Source organism: Phacochoerus africanus, chromosome 1, assembly GCF_016906955.1.
Source record: "Phacochoerus africanus isolate WHEZ1 chromosome 1, ROS_Pafr_v1, whole genome shotgun sequence".
Lineage (NCBI taxonomy): Eukaryota > Metazoa > Chordata > Mammalia > Artiodactyla > Suidae > Phacochoerus > Phacochoerus africanus.
In genome coordinates, this window is record NC_062544.1 from 270157692 (window position 1) to 270179122 (window position 21431).

The window sequence follows — 21431 nt, forward strand, 5'->3', positions numbered from 1 at the left end:
AGTAACTCCTTTTATGTAAACAGTTTGTGCCAATCAATTCACCAGTTCATGATTTCAAAGATTATCTCATCAATCTTGTTATCACTCGACTCACAGAACATAAAATAGACCTTTCAACTAGAATTTGGATTTGATTCTATAAGAAAGACAAGGTCATTTTTAAAAAGCAAATCAGCTAGCAAGAGGGCTATGAGAAGGATGCCCACGGTGAAAAATGGTCACAGAACCTGTTGGCTCTGTTCCATAGATCTTGACCCTTATTTTGCCCTTCTGCTACTAATTTGCTTCTTAAAATATTCCCTAAGGGAAGTTCTAACATCACATGGGGCCAAGAAATATAATTTGGTCTTTTAACTATTTTAAATTCAAGGTATTTATTTATTTATTTTAGTTCCTGGGCCACAAATCAGATCAAAGCCACGGTTTTTACCCAAGCCAAAGCTTTGGCAATGCCGGATCCTTAACCCACGTGCCAGGCTGGGGATCTAACCTGCATTCCAGAGCTCTCAAGATGCCTCCAATCCCACTGCACCACAGCGGGAACCCTAAATTCAAGTTAGTAAAATACCATGGGCTCAGTGAAGTGAGGCTTACATCCATATGACTAAGCTGAGAAAGTGTCATACCTACTGTGTCTGAAAACACCACTGTGATAATGTGAAACTAACTGCTCTTCAGCCAATCAATCAATTATTTAGGATGAAAGGCCCTAAATGTATTGTTTCAAATGACTAAGAAACACACGTTCTATTCTACACTGAAGAATGAGCAACACATAGGGTCTCTCTTTCAGGAGACCCAGAGGTAAATATTGATGTTATGCCCTTCACTGAATTAAAATGTCTAAATTGGATCTCAAGTTGAGTTCCCATTTCATTTTGTATCATATGTTTTCACTGAGTTTTAAATTCCAAGCAGCTGAATTTGGCATCAGCTTTCTTTACAAAATTTCCATCACTTACATTTGATTAAGTTCTTAAAAAAGAGTGAGGAACATTGCTCTTCATATATTCATCAGTTATGGATGAAGTACTTGTTCAGGTGTTTGCTTACGATGCATGGGTACAACAGTGATCCAGAAAGCACCTGCTTTAACCTCTACCATGGAAGAAAGACAAGAAGATATTTAGGAATATTAAGGAAGGGGTAATTAAAATGAGATTTGAAAGGTGAATCAGTCAAGGAAGGAAAAAAAAAAAAAGGTTTCAGGAAGTGGAAATAACCTGTGGGAAACTGGGAGAGATTAGGGCATATTTTAAGAAAGAAGTGATCAGTAAAGTAAGATCCAGCTTTGATGGTAGGAAGATGTTTAATGGTTGCAGGTGGGTTTGGAGAACTAAACAGGAAAAAGGTCACGAAGGACTTTGAAAAGCAGGGAAAAGGGAAGACTGTAAAGTCAGTGGCAAGAATGCAGTTGTGTTTCAGGAGGATGTCAGGAGAATGACACAGAGATTGCCTGAGACAAGAGTGGAGACAGCAATACCCCATTTGGGAGGGGAGAAAAGGCATTGTCAAGTATCTTGGGTTGAATGGTGGTCCTTCAAAAGATATATCCACATCCTAATTCCCAGAACCTGTGAACATCACCTTATTTGGAAAGGGTCTTTGCAGATGTAATTAAGCATCTTGAGATCAGGAGATCATCCTGAATTATCTGGGTGGATTCTAACTCTAGGGAGAAGTGTCCTTCTAAGGGATGCCCTGGGGAGATTTGACAGACAGAAGAGGAGAAAGCAATGTGACCATGGAGACAGAAGCTTGAGCACAAGCCAAGGCTGTCAACAAACACCGGACATTGGACAAGGTGAGAAATAATTCTCCCCTGGAGTCTCCAGAGGGAACACAGCTCTGCTGACACCCTCATTTTGGACTTCCGTCTCCCAGAACTATAAGAACAAATTTCTGCTCTTTTAAGCTGTAGTTTTTGGTCATTTGTTACAGCAGCCACAACACAGGGCATTTGAGATACTTTGAAAGCCCAGTATACCAGGATCTAAGGGCATTCATGAGTGAAACTGGAAATGAGGTTGGGCAGACAGGCAGGAGGTTATAATATGAGTGCAGTGCTGCTGGGACTAAATGCACATGGAATGCGAAAATATCAATGAATGAATCAGACTGGCTAAAGGAGAAGGATTATGGTCTTGAGCAATTTGAAGGAAAATTGGAAAGGGAAGAAAAATGAACCAAATGGAATATTTTATGGCCAAAGCAGGGAGTCTATGGCAGTTTAAAGGGGGTAAAAGGTCTGGGTCTAGGGAATTTACATCCCAGCCAAGTATAGGGTAGTGTCTTAGCTGGGAGTGCTCTAAGAAGTAACGTGGACTGGGTGACTTAGACAACTGACATTTATTTTCTCACAATTCTGGAGGCTGGGAAGCTCAAGAGCATGGTGCCCTCTTCCTGTCTTGCAGATAACTGCCTTCTCACTACACCTTCACATGGCAAAGAGAGAAAGCTCTAGTGTCTCTTCTTCTTCTCAGAAGGGTCCTAATCCTACCATGGGGTCTCCACCCTCATGACCTCATCAAAGCCTACTTACCCCCCAAAGGGTTCCCCCCTCCAAATGCCATCACCTGGGGGGTTAGAGCTTAACATATGAATTGGGGGGCAGCAATCAATGTGACTATCTATCAGATGTGGGCCTTATGGGGTAAGGTCAGCTGGGAGCTGTTCTAGGTCCCAAGAGAACCACCTCGGGGCAGTGAGGCTGCAGCAGGGGAGATGGCTGAGTCTGTGTACAGAGTGAGTGATGGGAGGCCAGAAGGTGGTAGCAGGGGAAGGGACACCTGTCACCAGAAACAGACACAGGAAGTCCATCAAGCCAGTCGGGAAGCTCTGACTCCTAGGGGCTGCTGTCAGAGGGGCCCAGGAGAGGCCAGGGATCCAGTTAAGTATCAGGAGCTGAGCCAGAACTTTCCTTTGCCCTCCTTTTCTCTCTTCCTCTTCGCAGCTCTCACGCTGGTGGGGTGCCCAGGAGAGCAGAACTGCTGGCTAGTAAATGAGTGGGAAAAGAGAGCAATTGGCTACATATCCCCTACCTGAAGACAGTTGACCCATCAACTACTGTTCTCAGCTAGAAAATGGGGAGAATCCTGCCACGAAGGCTGAAATGTCTCCTGACATCTCCTGTTAGATAGTTAATATTTTCAAATGAGAGTGTTTTGAGACTTAGGAGATTTAAGGACTGAGTATGAGCAGAGGAGTCACAGATTTGTCAAAATTTTAGCCAACGGAGGGGAGAGCTCCCTGTAAAAAGATAGTAGGATCATGCTTGTTCAATGTACTATTTAGACATCCAAAGAAAATGATGGATTCCTCCTAGGAAATCCTAGTAATTGAATTTTCCCCCAGAACCAAATCCATAAGGTGGCAATAGATGCCCATTCTGAATAGATGCTAAGGTTAGGATGCACAAATCATGATGTGATTGTTTGTTTTTTAATTTTATCACTTTTTTATGCATTCTTAGGGAAAGTTTTATACAGAATTTTCTAAAGCATCCCATCTGATTCCATTTGTTTTCCCCCGTCAAGACAGAGGTCTGTAACAAGATAAAATACAAAAAAAAAAAAAAAAATGAGATTGAGATTGAGAACCAGGATTGAAAAAGCATTTCCACTCTGTTCCTCTCTTTCTTTCCCCTGTTTTCACCACTTACTCTTTTATTCTCATTTTCTTCATCTGTACAATGGAGATAATAAGTCCCAATTTTATTTTATCTCGATGGAAGGATCCCCACAGTTAGACAGAATGGAAATCTGACCAGTAAGGCTCACTTATGTATCCCTCTGAAGTGTTGTAAGAATTAATGATGATCCAGAAAATGTACTGAAGATGAAGTGCACACCCTGAGAGAGAGCTGATAAGTATTATTAAAAGTGTCAGTGGCTAAGTATATTTTAATGAATGTGGGAAAAGCATACAGCAAAGGATCTTGGCTTGCTTGCCCTAGTACCTCAGTGCCTTAGGGTAGAAAGGAATATGCATAATATCCAAGGAGAAAAATAAAAGCAATTACGAAATTTGACAACCTAAGACCATAAGCTTGCTAATAGCAAAATATTCTTTGCATCCTAAAAAAAATCCAGCTAAATTTAAAAAATAAAGCACTGATTTATGCATCCAGGATATAATGAAATCGAACAAGATGTCTTGGAAATTTAGAATTGTCTATATAGGAATGCAAAGGACTAAAGACAGAAAAGTTCAGAAATAAAACCAAGGCAAGAGATCAAGGGTACTTTCCTCCTCAATTCAAAATGCAGTATGTGCCAAATTCATTCACTGTGTATAAATTTGACAACCATTTTTTTTTTCCATCTTGCAAAAAGAGATGAAAAAACTGGAGATGAGATCTGATTGTGGCTTCCTTTGGAGGATATTCAGGGAGCAGATGAAAAATGCATAGCAAGTTCGACAAAAGTTAAGTTATATTTGTAAAGCAATAAGAGAACAAGTTATTTCTGAATTTAAACATTTTTAAAGAAAGTTAAAGTCACTGTTTCCTTCCTGTACACTAATTATTTCACGCTGTAAACCCTCCAGCACACAGAGAAGAGTTATATTATTTTGGTCCTTTCCGTTTCTCTTGGTCTTTGTATCTACAAGGTTAAGACATTACAGTTGTCTGTCTTTTCTTTTTAGAGGGCTCTAACTCCCTGTATGCATAGCACAGGTGTCCTCATCTACTGATATCATATTTAACTCTAAATATATTTTCTATTTCATATTGTTTATCTTTACATTTTAATATACCCAGGAGCTATCCCTAATGTTAAAGCTAAGACATTTTAAGTTCTTCTTATCTTTTTTTTGTTTGTTTGTCTTTTTGTTGTTGTAGTTGTTGTTGTTGTTGCTGTTGCTATTTCTTGGGCCACTCCTGCGGCATATGGAAATTCCCAGGCTAGGGGTCTAATCGGAGCTGTAGCCGCCGGCCTACACCAGAGCCACGGCAACGCCGGATCCTTAACCCACTGAGCAAGGGCAGGGACCGAACCCGCAACCTCATGGTTCCTAGTCGGATTCGTTAACCACTGCGCCACGACGGGAACTCCTAAGTTCTTCTTATCTTTAATACCATATGTGAAACAGGTGGTGCTCTGTTCCTGTAAATGAATGTTTTTGATGATTTTTGTCTTTTTATTCCCTATTCATATGTACTCATTAATTTTTGCCCAAGCGCTTATATTCTTCCCTATAGATATGGTCTGAGTGTATCTGCTGCGGTCAAAAGTGTCTATTTTATACTTGCTTCTGGAGGTAGATGGGACAAGGAAAATAAAAGTAGGTGGAACTTATAATAGACTGAACCTCACTTTTGATTTTTTTCACAAGGTTCAATTTTTGAGCTCCACTGATGTTCACAAAAAATCAGTCTCTGTGACATTAATTCTAGTTTCAACAGAGTAATTTCATCACCATTAAAAGCACTTGAAGGTACTATTATAATGGAGAGAATATTCAGAGACCTCATTTATTTAGGATATTAGTGAGATAATTTAGAGTCTGTCCTTGAGTGGTGGGACATACTTTCAGATATTTAAGTCCTGCTTTCCTTAGCCACTTATTTCATTCTTTAAAAAAGAAGATTGTAATTTGAGGCGTCTGATCAAAACTGAACCAAAATTGGAGTTCCCTTATGGCACAGCAGGTTAAGGATCTGGCATTGTCACTGCAGTGGCTCAAGTCACTGCTGTGGCACAGATTTGATCCCTGGCCCAGGAACTTCCCCATGCTGAGGGCATGGGAAAAAAAATTGAACCAAAATTATATTTTAAGAGTGTATTAATGAGCTTTTACATTTTATTGATAAAAATTCAAATGTCATTAAACAGAACATTTGGATAAAATTAATAATAAAAAGCCTTGAATAAGTAAGTAAAAAATCCCATATTCTAATTTAAGAAATTAACTCTGGATTATAATGTTTCCTTTCAGGTCCTCTCTCCCAGACACTAGAATGTTCTGATATATGTATCTCAAATACGTCTACATTTTTTTTACAAATTCTTCCTTTTTCCAAACTCACTCTCTAATATTATTTCTTTTCACTTTTGTATCCTCTGCAGTATCTGCCTGGAATCCTGTTGCCTAGAGACCAATCCTGAAGAACATTCACGGCCATGGCCTCTTGGAGATTTAAGACTTCTAATGAGGAGCTGACAGAAATCATCAGCCTGTTCCCCATCAAGTAAGATTTTTTAAAAGTCACAATAAAACACTTGTCTGGCTATTACCCATTCAGGTTATCATAACAACTAAAGTGCAGAGTGCAAAGGAGAAAAAATAAAAACTCTAGAAAATTCTAAATTTGACAAATCCATACAAAAAGGATGTGTGGCAAAAAAAAAAGGAAAGAAAAGAAAATCTGTACTTTTTTTAAATAGGAGACTCTTTCAGGCCCCCCATTCCTACATTGATATTTTAATTTTCAAAACTATTCTAAAAGGCCCTAATATCTGTATTTCTAGCTCTATTATTTGTCTGTTAACATTCTCTTTTGCCCAAAGAACTTTTGGAGAGCAAGTTCAATGAAATGGCATAAGGGCAACTGTGAATAAAGTGAACAACAAAGGAACAGTAGACACAGCTATAAGAATGCCGTATCACACACACAAAATCAACTAAGTGAAAAGGCAGCCTACAGAATCAGAGAAAATATTTGCAAATCATGTAACTGATGATGGATTCATATTCAAAAGAACTCATAAAACTCAATAGCCAAATATAAACAGACAGATGGATAGATAGATAGATACCCAATATAAAATGACGAAAGGGCCTAAATAGAGATTTTTCCAAGGATATTCAAATTGCCAACAGGTATATGAAGAGGTGCTCAACAGCGCTAATCATCAGGGAAAATGCAAATCAAAACCATAACGATATGTCACCTCATGCCTATTAGAATGGCTGGCATCAAAAAGACAAGCTAACAAAAGCTGTTGAAAACATGGAGAAAGGGGAACACCTGTGCATTGTTGGTGGGGTTGTAAATTGGTGCAGCCCCTACAGAAAACTGTATGGGGATTTATCAAAAAATTAAAAATAGAACTATCATATGATCCAGCAATTCTGTTTGGGGTATTTATCTGAAAGAAATTAAATCACTATTTTGAAAAGACATGTGCACCCTCATGTTCACTGCAGCATTATTTATACTAGCCAAGTTCGATGAAATTGCATAAAGGCGACTGTGAATATAGTCAACAAAGACATGGAAACTACTTAAGTGCCTGACACATTGACAGATGAATGGAAAAGAAGATGGGGAGTACATTTGACTAATATTCGGTCATGAAAAAGAAGGAAATCCTGTCATTTGCAACGTGGATGGACCCCAAGGGCATTATACCAAGGATAGTAAGTTGGACAGAGAAAGATAAATACCATATAATCTCACTTGTGTTTGGAATCCAAAAAACAAACTCAGAGAAAAAGAAGTCAGATTTGTGGTTGCCAGAGGTGGGGGGGGGGGGGAGGAATTGGGTGAAGGCCATCGAAAGGCACAAATTTCCATTCATAGGATAAGTACTGGGGATATAATGCACCCATGATGGCTAGAGTTAAAAATCCTATATCGTATATTTGAAAGTTGCTAAAAGAGTAAATCCTTAAAGTTCTCATCACAAGGAAAAAAACTGTAACTATTTGAAGTGGTGGATGTTAAGTAAACTTATTGTGACTGTCATTTTGCAGAATATTTGCTGTACACCTAAAAATTAAAAAAAAATAAGAATTCTTTCTAAAGATAATTTTGGAATATAACAAAATAAAACAGATTAAAAAGGTAAAAAAAAAATACCTCCATATGAACGTGGGGCATTCTGACGAAGAACCTAGTACATCTTAATGGAATCCAATGATGAGAACAGATTAATACATGGTGGAAGGTGCGCTCTGTTTAAGAAGTTAGAAATGGGGAAGTTCCCACTGCGGCTCAGTGGGTTAAGAACTAGATGTAGTCTCCACGAGTATGTGGGTTCGCTCCCTGGCCTCACTCAGTGGGTTAGAGATCCAGTGTTGCTGCAAGCTGCAGCATAGGTCACAGAGGCAGCTTGGATCTGGTGTTACTATGGCTGTGTGTAGGCTGAAAGTTTCTGCTCCGATTTGACCCCTAGCCTGGGAACCTCCAAATACTGCAGGTGTGGCCTGTAAAAAGGAAAAAATAAAAAGAATTTAGGAACGTATTCAGACAATATTTTTTTCATTTCTGAAAGACAGTTAAAATATTTTTTAAAAGAAAAAAAAATCCTCCAAACTGGAAAACTTATGTGAATTAAAACACAACTTGGGAGTTCCTGTTGTTGCGCAGCAGAAACGAATCTGACTAGGAACCATGATGTTACGGGTTCGATTCCTGGCCTTGCTCAGTGGGTTAAGGATCCAGTGTTGCTATGAGCTATGGTGTAGGTCGCAGATGCAGTTCAGATCCTGCATTGCTATGGCTGTGGTGTATGCTGGCAGCTGTAGCTCTGATTAGACCCCTAGCCTGGGAACCTCCATATGCTGTGGGTGCAGCCCTAAAAAGCAAAAAAAAAAAAAAAAAAAAAAAAAGCCTGAGATGCAAATAAAGATGTGTTTCTACATGAGAATTTGAAAACTGCTGGGAGGTAGTACAGTCCAGAGAGCTTAACATTGTGATTTGATAACAGACAGTTCTAAATTTCTGCCACATTTCACCATGTGATCACACCTTGGCTGCTCAACCTCATTAAACTTCAATTTTTTTGGTAAGAAAAATGCACATATTTATTGTACCTAACTTAGGTTATGAGAAAGAAAGGAACACCTATATAACCAGGATGTCTGCAATATTCTAAGTGCTTCATCATGAGCTATTATTACTACCATTCTTCCTAAATTAGATTAAGCCAAAATGACCATAACGTTCTGAGGCTGAGTTGGGGGCGGGGGTAGAAGGGAAGGTCACAGAGGCGCATAACTAACCATGAACTTCTGTTTAAGAAAATGAAAGGAGGAGTTCCCGTCGTGGCGCAGTGGTTAACGAATCCGACTAGGACCCATGAGGTTGCGGGTTCGGTCCCTGCCCTTGCTCAGTGGGTTAACGATCCGGTGTTGCCGTGAGCTGTGGTGTAGGTTGCAGATGCAGCTCAGATCCCGCGTTGCTGTGGCTCTGGCATAGGCTGGTGGCTACAGCTCCGATTTGACCCCTAGCCTGGGAACCTCCATATACCAGGGGAGCGGCCCAAGAAATGGCAAAAAGACAAAAAAAAAAAAAAGAAAATGAAAGGAAACTATTGTCTACATAACACCATACGAAGAGCACATTCTGAAGATGAGGTTAATATTTAAAAAACAAACAAAAAAAGTTTTTAATCTTTTCCTAGGTATGAAAGAAGAAACGGAGGTAGGGTTGCATCAAGGAACTATTTCTTCTTGATAGAAGTATAAAATCAAGGTTCTGCCCACTTCTACTCCATCCTCGCCTTCGTTTACTCTTTCTTGAGGTGAGTTGTACATAAGTAAGGCACATAAACACTAAACGTGCTGTTTGATGAATTTTACAATTGAATTCCTATACCATGGAACCTCCACCTTGTAGAACTCTCTCTTATTTCAGTAAGCAACACCCCCCCATCATGCTCATTCACTGTCAATACACTCCCCACCTCCCAAAGATAATCATTTCTTCTGTTTGCCAGATGAGGCTTCAGATTTCCTTTCCTTTACTCTCATTCCACAACACCTTGCCTCGAAGCTAAGGTCATCCTGTCATTAATGTGCCCCTAATCTAATGAATCAGCACCATGTTGCATATTCTCCAGATATGAATGGCTTATCAACCTTCTGACATGTAAGAAGCTCTCTCTCCCCTATTATGTTAATGATGTTTCCTTGCATTGTTTTGATGCACAAACTCTATAAATACTATTTTCTCAATCATCACTGTACTGTTTTACAAAGCATACTGGACCAAGGCTACGTAAGGAGACAGAGAAAATGAGCTTGAAGAAGAACTGAAGGTGGAGTTCCTGTGGTTAACGAATCCGACTAGGAACCATGAGGTTGCGGGTTCCATCCCTGGCCTTGCTCAGTGGGTTAATGATCCCACATTGCCGTGAACTGTGGTGTAGGTTGCTGCCGCAGCTCGGATCCCGTGTTCTGTGGCTCTGGTGTAGGCTGGTGGCTACAGCTCCAATTCGACCCCTAGCCTGGGAACCTCCAAATGCCATGGGAGCGGCCCAAGAAATGGCAAAAAGACAAAAAAAAAAAAAAAAAGAAGAAGAAGAACTGAAGGTGAACTGTAGAGGCAGGTATATGCTAGAAGATTTTTCGGTCCCAGCTTCAAGGTTGAGTTATGATGCAACAGAAGAACTTGGTGTTCTTGGTCTGAAGCAGCTCTTATGTGTTTTTATCAGTGTCTTCTGTGCCCTGAGCTTCACACCTTGAATACCCCAACCCAGGTGCCCATGCTGTGATTCTGTCTATTCTAGGGAAGACAAACAGGCTTAAAAAGTTCATGGACCTCCGTAGGCTCTCTACCCAATCTCAGTGGTTGCCCACTTGCTAAAATGACCCTGGTCTCTCATTTGAGCACTTAGTCACTGGAAACTCTACAAGCAAATGAAGCTCATAATAAGCAGAGGAGAAAAGTTTATAGCTGATGATAGAAAAACTAGAATCTTTTTTAATATCATCCTTTTCATAACAGTATTAGTGAGCTCTGAGCTTGGATTTTTCCAATTGCTGCATGGAAATATGAAGAATATAATAATTCATCTTGGAAAAAAATATCTAATAGGAGCTACGAAAACCCTCAGCCCACAGGTCGCTGTGATTTTTTGACTTGAGTATGCTCAAGGATTCACTTTACTTTTGGCTTTAAAATTCACACTTGGGTTTGACATAGACATATGACTCAGCTCTTTAAGTACCAATCCTATAAAAATCGATGACTCACCCACCAGTTATAACAGCATATTATTGTGGTATTCAACCAAACATGCCTTATGCTGACTAGAGAGAGGTTTCAAGTTGATGAGGCAAAAACAGCAACATCTCAACTCAGAACATATGCTGTCCTGTAATAAGAAAAAAAAAGAGCCAAATACAAATACTAAACAATTCTGTATAACTGAAATGTAATTTCTTAAATCAGGCATCTTTACCTTTCCCATTATTTGATCATTAATTTTAGAATAGTTACTCTCTTAAATAAAGTCTATTTTTACACACATTATAAAATTCAGATCTCCATATGAACTGAGAAACCGGAGGCCAATTTTTCTCAGTGGGTTTCCCTTCTGTCGTCAAAGTATGTGGTGAACAAGAAAGTGAGGTCAGCCCTAAGAAGAATGGTAGTCATTTAATAACAACGGCTGCAAGCCAAAGAAGAATTACAAAGATAAATCAATCTGGAGTAATAAAATGGGAGGGGAAAAAAAGCCCTGATTAAGGACAAGTTCAATATTAAAATACTGTTTATGTTCAACTTACCCAACGAACCAGTGAAAGAAATTACTACTTTTTCCCCTACAAAGAAATGTGAAAACATAATGCCACCTTCTATCCACTGAGCATCATATGATAAGGGCCAAGATACAGACATATCATCCTCTTCATTATGTTAATGCCAATCAACAGAGCAGAATGGTGTTTTGAAGTATTGATTATGAATCATCATAGACTGAGCACCTGAAACGTATGCATTATGTCTCTGTCTTAGGGGCTTGGTGTGCAGAGGTGTCATGTTGGAGCGATAGGTGTAAGCTCAAAGTCACCACTGAAAATAAAGTCACCACTGAGATAAATTTGAGGGGCCCTGGAGAGGAGATCAGGCAAAGACTTCACAAATGGTATGACATATAGGCAGGGGCTGAAAACAGGAGCAATTTTACAGTTAGACAAGGTGAAGAAATATTCCAGCAGAGGGCATATGCGAAGTCACAGACGTGTGAAATAGCTTATGATGTTTGGAAAACAACAAGCAGTTTTGTGCGGCCACAGCAAAAACTGCAGTCTAGATGTGGCAAGACATGTAGCTAAACATGTAGGCGGAAACTTGATGATCAAGTCCAGAGAGTTTAGCTCATTCTTTATGGGGATGAAGAAACGAGATTTGTGTTTTAGAAAGGTGCCCCCTTAGAGGATTGCAATGAGATCATGGAATCCGAGAGAGCCATTAGGAGCTGCTTTAGCAGTTCACATGAAAGGGAATGAGGGCTAGAATTGAAGGTGTGCTGGAGGAAGAACTTTTAGAAATGGTTATCAGTCTTTATAGTTTCTGACTTGAGCTACTGTGGTAATGGGGTTTTTCTAAGCTGAGAACAGGAATACAGTGAACATAATGTCTGGAGTGGGTAGATGGCAATGGGGAATGATTTTTGTCTTTTGGAGATACTGAGCTCAAGATGCTTTTGGGGCACCCAGGCGGAAATGATAAAGTAATCAGTTTGTGAGATCAATGCATTCTCTGTTTGGGCTACTCCAAGTGCTGGTGTCATATGTTCTGAAATTATATCCAACTATTTTTGATGATTTATAGTGGAGGTTAAGGAGAATAAAGACTCTTGCAAAGATTTCTTTGATAGCTTCATGGCAGTGTTTTCAATCAGGGCCCTGATGCCTAGAGTATCATTAGGGACCTTAGATGGAAGTCTTTTTGGCATCAATATAATTTTCACTGGATTGGTGAGAATTATTCAAGGATCATGACAAGGCGTGAGCGAAGCCAGGATTATACAATGACACCATCCCCTGTAAATAGCAGTTTAGTGTCATGAATATGCTTTTAAAAACCAATTCTTTACAAATATAAATCAAAACATGTCACTACACTGCACCACCCTTTCCAGTGGCTTCTGATTTCACTCAGAGCCAAAGTCCTCCTGCCTTCCGTGAAGTGCTTCATTCTCTTTTGTCTCTGTGACTTCGTTTCTCATTACACTCCTCCTTCTCCAGTTATGGCATTTCAGCTCCACTGGCCTCTGCATCTGATTGAATATTTCCTTCTGCCTAGAAAGCCTTTCCTGTAGATGTCTGCATGGCTTTGAGCCATTGGTCAAGGTTATCCTTGACCACTCAGTGTATACCCCCAAAGGCACCTAAACCTTAACCAATCCCTATCACCTCCTCCTGCCTTATTTTTCCATAGCTCCAGAGATTAGTTTTTGTACTTTCTTTAAACATCCTCAGTGGAGATGAAACCATATTGAGATGTCATAGGAAACGGGGGATTAGGAGCTGTAGGAACAATCTGGATGAGTTACCATAGTATAGGCTGAGCTTATACTGTTGTGACAAATAAGCCCTAAATTTCAGTGGCTTAAGTGAGAACATTTCTTTCTTTCTCAGCTGAAGTCTGCCTAAGTTGGGTGACTCAGCAGGACAGCTGTCCTCTAGGCAGTGACAAAATAATCCAGGTTCTCTGCATCTGATGGCCCCAGTGTCTCCACATATGGTCTCCATGCTTGCCACCAAAGGGGAGGAGAGAGAGTTGGAAGGTCCCACAGAGGCTTTTACCAAACCCAGGCAGAAGTAAACCACAGTGCTACTCATGGTCTAAGGGCCAGAGCTCTTCCATGCTTCCACTAATGACAAGAGGGTTGGCTGGGAAATAGAGCCTTCTAAGTGCCCTGGAAGGAGAGGACCTGGATACTGGTGAGGACACCTCAGGTTTACCACAGCAGCCAACTCTGGAATGAACGTAAGATACACGTTGATTCAGGGGAGAGCACACAGGAGTGGAGTTCAGGAGGGCTGGGCATAAGATCTGGTTGAACCCAATCTATCCATGTGGTCTTGGAGTAAGTGAATCATCATTCCTGGGACACTGTTTTCAAATCCATAAAATGGGGTAAATCATATATACCCTGCTTATGTCGCCAGGGCATGTGAGTCACAAATAGAAAAGTTTGCAAAGAGAATTACCAAATTTAGGCTACCGTTCAAGTATAAGTGTCCAAATCATGCAGTAGGAAACATTAGAAAACCTGCCTCAGTGAGATAAAATGAATGATATGCATGTTGTACATCAGCACTGATAAAGTTATCCCTTTGTTAGAGCCATAGAGGATGGTATCAGTTCCAGACCTTCTGGCTTAACAGCTGTGATACCTACGTAGTGAAGTAAGGAGCTGTTTATATCATTAGTACTGTGTGTTTTTTGCGCATGGGCATGAAGAAAATGCCAAGGAAATTCAGATATATTGCAAACACTGAAGATTACAAAAGGCATGAATGTGCAGGCTCTGAAGACATTTTGTATTATCATTGCCTTCAAGAGTGAATGAATCTGATGTTGCAGCTCGTGTGGTATCTTACGCTCTGTTCCCAGAGTGCATCCTCTTGGATCAGCTAATGGGCAAGGATGTCAACCCTAGGTTCCAAGGATTGATGTGTATTGAGGATAAGGTGTAACACTGACCAACTGTCAACTATCTGAAAAACTCATTATAATGTGTTTAAGGATATGTCAACATCTTTCAATATTAGTTTTTATATACACTTGGGTAATTAATGAGTACAAGTGTTGTCAGACTTCCAAAAGATACTGAAGTTATACATAATCTGTTAGGACTTCAAGATTGTAGATGATGATAAAATGTTAATCACGTCAAAAAGGATAATAATGATATCCTATTTGCCCATTTTCTGTTGTCGAAGAAACCTTATAAATAACAAATATAATCTTTTAAATGCATTTGATGCAAAATACTCAAAGATGTGGATTAAAATGTGCTTGGGGTTCTCCAGAAGACTCAGTGGAATCCTAGTCTAAGCCACCTACTCCCTTCCCACCAAATGAACTTATTGCCCCTCAGGAGAACTTCTTATTAAGGAGACATCCCATTTACTATCTAGGAGAGTGTTCATTCCATTTGCATACATCTATATCTGATAGAAAAGCATTACCATATTAAGCATATATTTGCCCAGCTACAACCTCTACCCATTACTCTAGTTCAGAAGATACTTCCTGCTGCCAGTGACAGTACAATACAAACTGATACTAGACCTTAGGAACATCTTTAATATTTTAAAAAAAAAATCATAGATAGCCTGAAATCTTAAATAAACCAGTCAGTATTAGAATAACCAACATAAAAAAATCCCTACGAGAATTTTCTAAGTGAAACTTGCCATGGAGTTTTCCTGCCTAGTCACTGGCCTACATAATGCTGATGTGATGAACAAAAGAAGATAGGTCCAATAAGGCCAGCCACAAATAGACACTCACAGCCACGTGCTGGAATGCAGACAGCATATCCACTGTGAGATAAAGCTTTCTGAAGCAGAAGCTGAGCTAAGATTTCTGATGCATGCCCAAATACTGGCTTTTCAAATGGAGAGTAACAGAAAGCACAGTGAATTTTGTAAGGTGTTTTATGTGACGTTGTGATAAAGTAAGACCAGGTTATTGTAAAGTGAATGCTCCTTTGTTTCCTCTTGCTGACAACTTACACTACTGCTTTGACTCAAGGGTTTGGGTCCCTGCCTCCCATGCTGTTACCACCTTGAGAATGACTGCTTTTCTCTTTTTATTCTCTTTAGACACTTCTGCCATTCTCTTCTACAAAAGACATTCAGAGAGCTGGCCACAGTGCCAATTTGATGGTCATACATTGTATAGTTATTTGGAAATAGAGATTGTAGAAAAACAATGTCCAGGTCAAATGTCACTTTCTACATGGCAGTTCAAAAATAGTACATGCTGCAAGCATGCTCACACACACACACACACACACACATACACACACACTTTTCGAACTACGGCAGTAGCCTCAGAACTGGCCTCCTTAAAAAAAAAAACAAAAAACGGGAGTTCCCGTCGTGGCGCAGTGGTTAACGAATCCGACTAGGAACCATGAGGTTGCGGGTTCGGTCCCTGCCCTTGCTCAGTGGGTTAACGATCCGGCGTTGCCGTGAGCTGTGCGGCTGGAATCCCGCGTTGCTGTGGCTCTGGCATAGGCCAATGGCTACAGCTGGGATTGGACCCCTAGCCTGGGAATCTCCATATGCCACGGAAGCGGCCCAAGAAATAGCAAAAAGACAAAACAAACAAACAAACAAACAAACAAAAAACGTAGAAAGAAAGAAGAAAAGAACTGGCCCCCATCTCACATCTCTTTTGCCACTGGTCTATTTCTTGTCTGGCTTTGACAGTATCATGCTTGTCTTTAATAAACACCATCAATGGCTTTCCATCATGGCCACTGTGTCTTACAATTCCAAGAGTATCATTCACATCGAATCTATCTCAAGGTCGGCAAACTATCACCTGAGGGCCAAATCTGGCCTGCTACTTATTTCTGTTTAGCCTTTTATCTAAGAATATTTAAAACAATTTTTTGGAAATGGTTGAAAAAAATCAGAAGAATGATATTTTGTGAAATTCCAATATCACTGTCCACCAATAAAGTTGGATTGGGACACATCCATGCTAATTTGTTTATGTATTGTCTGTGCCTTCTCTTGAGCTACGAAGGCAGAATTGAGTAGTTTCAACAAAGATTATATGGCCTGCAAAGCCTAAAATATTCATGGTCTGGCCAGATAAAACAGAAAAAAAAAAAAAAAAGCTTACCAATCCCCGGTATGTAAGAATGGGACCTTGTGGAGTTGGGCAGTGAGGCCGTATCCTGCAGCCCTGATCTCTAATGCTCATCACATTAAGTGCTTTGTCCCTAAGCCAGGCATTCAAGAGTTCCCATGACCCAGCCCCAGACCAGATTCCCTCTAGCCTTACTCTTTCCTTGGTACCCTGTGTCTGTTTATGTTGCCTCTCTATTCTAGCCACATGTCCTCCATTTTTCTGTCTGTTGGTATCTAACACTGCAAAGCCAGCTCAAATGTCATTTTCAACATGGAGGTTGAGAAATGTGTCAGGCTATTGTGATTTCTGGCTTCTGTGAATTCACACGGTGTTTTGACCACTTCTGACACCCTGTGCTTAGTCATGCAGTTGTCTCATTTTCCCTATCCTATTTATATGATCCTTAGGTATAAGACTTGTATTCATCTTTATACCTTTAAGAATGGTGTGGATGTGGACAGGCCTGGTACAGATCCCCGCAGACCGAGGGACTAGTGCCAAGAGCCAGGCCAAGGGTCAAGTAGACATGCAGTCACTTACTTCCTTAGTTGCAGGGTCCAAGGGAAAGCCCAGTGGCAGAAGACCCAAGTCAGTGCTCTAATAAAGCTTCTTTGCGGAAGGGTGGCTCAGACCCATACAAAACAAACAAGAGCTTTGAAGGGCACAGGCACAGGACCCAATCCAAAAGCAGGTGATCACACGCTGAAGACCAGTCAGGCCCTAAACATGGGTGGTGATCGTCACAAACAGCAAGATTCCATTAACCAGACCTGAGTCCAGGGCAGCAGAGCCAAAAGAAAAGGGGAGAAATAGGGGCTATGGAGTTTGGCAAGAAGATAGAGGCTCAGTCTTAGAAAGATGGGTCCTGAGGCCCCAAAGGCCAAAGGCGGAAACGACATTCAAGATCAGAGCTGAACTCATACCAAGAGGGTGGCCAAGCTGAGCCCCAAATATTGGGTAGGATCTCCTTCCATGACTCTTAGGTTTAGATTAAATTCTAGGATCTATAGAATTAGATCCGTAAAGAAGGCTTAAGTGTTCCTAGCTCTGGGGTATAAGACAAGGGACACTGGGGAAGGGACAGAGCAGAGCTTAGAAAGGGCCTGGTGGCTGGTGGGAGGGAACTAATTTCTCTTGAGTACTAACCATGCCCCAGGCCCTGTGATAAGACTTTTGCTTACAATATCTCATTTAATGTGCACAGGAGCTCTACAAGGAAGCAGCCTTACCCCCATTTTTCAGATGAAGAAAGATGATAAGTAATTGATAGAGCTGAGATTTGAAGGCAGGTCTAAATGAATTCAAACTAATTCTCCCTGCTCTTCTCAAATAAATAGTGACTAAATGTATGTTCAAGATAGAAAAGTGAAGAATGGACGGTCTTTTTACAATTCATTGTGGTAAGTGTGATAGTACTAATCTGCCCTCCTGCCCCATGTTTTCTCTAGTTTTTTGCTTATAAATTAGACAGATTTGGCCCATCGAACACACAACTCATGGTTTCTCTATGCCTCAGAGAGAACCATGCGGCACATAAAGTAATCTGAGAACATATTGGTTGCTCTGGGTTTCTGGTTGCTTTGAATTTCTGGCCTTCCAAGTCTTTCACGGACTAGTACAAATTTCCTTTTCAGGATTATTTTATTTTGCTCAATCCTCTTGGGCTACTTACTATCTTCCAATCAACCCCTCTACACCTTGGCCCCTCTATGTTAAATGTTACCTCCTCAGTAGAACCTGCCTTGATCTCCTTATTCAGAAATGATTTCTCCCTCTCTCTCCCCCATTTCTTTCTATGCCGTTTATATGGTTCCATATTTGATCTACAGTAACAGTGGTGTACCTACTATACATTCTACCAACTTTAGAGTTTATACAAATCTTTTTTTTTCCCCTACAGTGCCTGATAGTGTCAGTCACACAAAAGGAGTGTTGAAGAAAAATATAAATGCTGAAGAATAATGTGTACATGACATTTCACTTTCTTAGGTTCCTTTATATGAGCAATTTTTCCCTCAGAAATTTCTCTCACCCCCTTATTTTTGACTTGGTTCTTTCCAGTTAATACCAGTCTTTCTGGCCACTGGGATTCTTCAGAATGAAGCAGATGCATGAAATAGAAGAAGTGGCACTGGAGGTGGACCATGCCTCTTTATCTTATCCCACTTGCAAAGCCAAGGTAAGGATCTGGGTCTAAAAATACTTTCTACCACCAATAGTATGTGCAAGCCTATTGCATACAATCTGTTTTTCAAAGCCTTTAATGAAATAAACTGACTTGCACCTTATGATCACATATTCTTCCAGGGAGTTCTATTTAAATAACCGCATAATTTCTTTTACTACATAACTGACATCATTGTGACACTCTGAGAGTTCACAGGGGCTCTTTGATAGAGAGAAAAACTTAGATTTAGGACATTTAAAAAGCATATTAAGAAAGCCTGTTCTTCTCATTTGATAAATCTTAATGTGTTTATTAATGGATGACCAAAGGGTACTAAATTAGGAAGAAATAATCTTGAGTGTGCAGTGACTACAAAAAAATTCACCATTATTAAGGCTAAAAATATGAAATACATTCTTCTGAAAATTGGAAAATTGCACCTTAAAAATATTGATGGTGGAATACCAAGCTAATGGACTACTGGATGTCAAGTTCCCTGGTTGTGATAGGTTTACGGAAACGTCCCCAAATATAATTAGCTTTAAATATCTCTGTAAGTAGACAATAGTAGCTGTGTATATTGTGTATGACAATGGTCAAGCATAAAACCACTTAATGGCCTATAGAATGTGTTATATATTTTAGGAGAATATTTGCTTCAAAATTCTTTGCTTAACAATAAAATTACTCTACAAGCTAGTGAGTAATAAAGGGATTTTTAGGGAATAATAAAGGAAATGCTTAACCAGGATTTAAGAATTCACTAGGATAATCTACCCAATTATAATTTTGACTATGATCAAGGCTAAAAAAAAATTACCTATCAATAAAGTGAATTATAAGGAAGAAATGGAACACCCTATACTAGGGTTATCTGAAATTATTCCTTCTAAACTCCATTTTTTACTTTTCCTGTTATTATATGCAGTTTTAATATGGTATTACTTCTAATCTCTCAAGCACTGCTGTCAGATAAACCTAATTATTTCCCAGAAGTGGTTTGCAACTGGAAGAAAAATGAAGCAGAAAATGTATTCATCTATGAGGTATATTTAGTTTATATAAAATATTTTCCTCTCTCTTTTTTTTTTTTGTCTAAAAGGAGATGTCTCAGGCCGATGAGGGAATCAGATATATTAGCAGAAGTGAAAGGTGGGCGGGAGGGGGGAGGTGGAGAAGGAAGAAGCCAGACTATTTTTCATTAAACATTTAAGAGACCCCAGAAGTTTCCAAACAGACACATACAGGTACTTCTTAGGGATTGCTATGGACTAATACTTACATACCCTCAGGATTCAGATGCTGAAGCCCTAATCCCAGTGTGGTGATAGTTGTGGGAAGGGTGCTTTCGTAGGTAATTAGGTTTAGACAAGGTCATGAGGGTGGAGCCCCCAGAATGGGGTCAGGGCCCTTACAGAAAGAGACCAGGGAGCTGGCTCTCTGTTTGCTTTCCCCTCCATCATGCCAGTAAGACGGCAGCTGTCTATAAACCAGGAAGAGAGCCCTGACTAAGAGCCCAACCATACTGACTAATCTTGAACTTCCAAGTTCCCTGAACTGTGAGAAATCAATGTTGATTGCCTAAGCTACCCAGTCTACGGTATTCTGCCACTGCAGCCTGAACAGACAGAGACTCGAAGGCATATCGCTGTTCCTCTCCCACAGCCCTCAGGTCCTGCCCAACGGCATCACTGAATCTTGGTGTCTCAATACCCACACTGCTCGCATACCACCATGCTGAAGACGCTGAATCTTTAACAAGGAAGCGCAGATTTCAGATGTGAGTGAAGCCGCTCCCTGGGCCTTTGGGAGGGCAGTGCTGAGATGGGTCCAGGTCATGAAAGCAGAAATCAGCTCCTACGTATCTACAATTGTCTGAGATCCAAACTTAGACCCCTGACATTGCTGTCCAGGGCACTACCTTCTTGAACCTACTGCCTTAATCTCTGCACAAATTAAGCCATTTTATTCATTACAGCTCCATAATTTACGACCTCCACCCCGACCCCAGAGTGCTTTCTGCCTAAAGCTTAGACGTCTGATCCACAAACTAATTGGTTCAATTTACTTCCCTGCCAATTAACTACCTTAAGAAAGAGAAAGGACCCGGGAACAGGGTATCACTCTGAGTTTAAAAAATTAGTAATATACATTTTTGGGATATTCCTGAAATCCTTGCAATAGATGTCTTTTCTCCCAAAGTTGAATAGTCTTGGTAGAACCATCCCTGGTCAATCACTCAGGGTGATCTATGATCAATGACAAACATTTTATTATGGTTCCCAAGGTCAGAAGTAATGTCAATTATTTCTGGGGGCAGGATCATGTCTTATTCACCTCTGTACCCTCAGGACGAATTAACGTAAAAAATTAGGCTATACAGCCAATCCATTCATTCATTTGATTGCAGTATTTATGGAGAGCCTATGCGCCAACTACTATTTTAGACATGTGGAATATATCTGGTAAGATACTCATTCTTGAAGATATTACATTCTGGAAGGAGTGGGGGAAAGGCAATAAACATAATAAATAAAGTATAAGTATTGTCAGAAGGTATTCAATTCTATGAGGAATGGAAGAATAAGAATAGCAGGATAAGGTGGATCAAAGGTGAAGGTGCCAGAGGAGTGAGCCAAGACAACTGGGCAAGAAATTCCAGGCAGAGGGCACAGTCCAAGCGGGAGCTTAAGGCACATCTCA

At 40.2% G+C, this 21431-nt stretch overlaps 1 protein-coding gene and 1 long non-coding RNA gene across 2 annotated transcripts in view; one reads left to right on the plus strand and one right to left on the minus strand.

The window, feature by feature from the left end:
* Positions 1–21431, minus strand: part of CYYR1 (cysteine and tyrosine rich 1) — a 106982-nt gene that overhangs the window by 33167 nt on the left and 52384 nt on the right. The window lies entirely within an intron of this gene.
* Positions 1–21431, plus strand: part of LOC125135229 (uncharacterized) — a 69171-nt gene that overhangs the window by 2660 nt on the left and 45080 nt on the right. The window contains exons 2-7 of the long non-coding RNA XR_007136922.1: positions 1676–1804; positions 6072–6193; positions 9354–9473; positions 18623–18740; positions 19689–19774; positions 20394–20508. This is a non-coding gene — a long non-coding RNA (uncharacterized LOC125135229). The remainder of the gene's footprint in view (positions 1–1675; positions 1805–6071; positions 6194–9353; positions 9474–18622; positions 18741–19688; positions 19775–20393; positions 20509–21431) is intronic.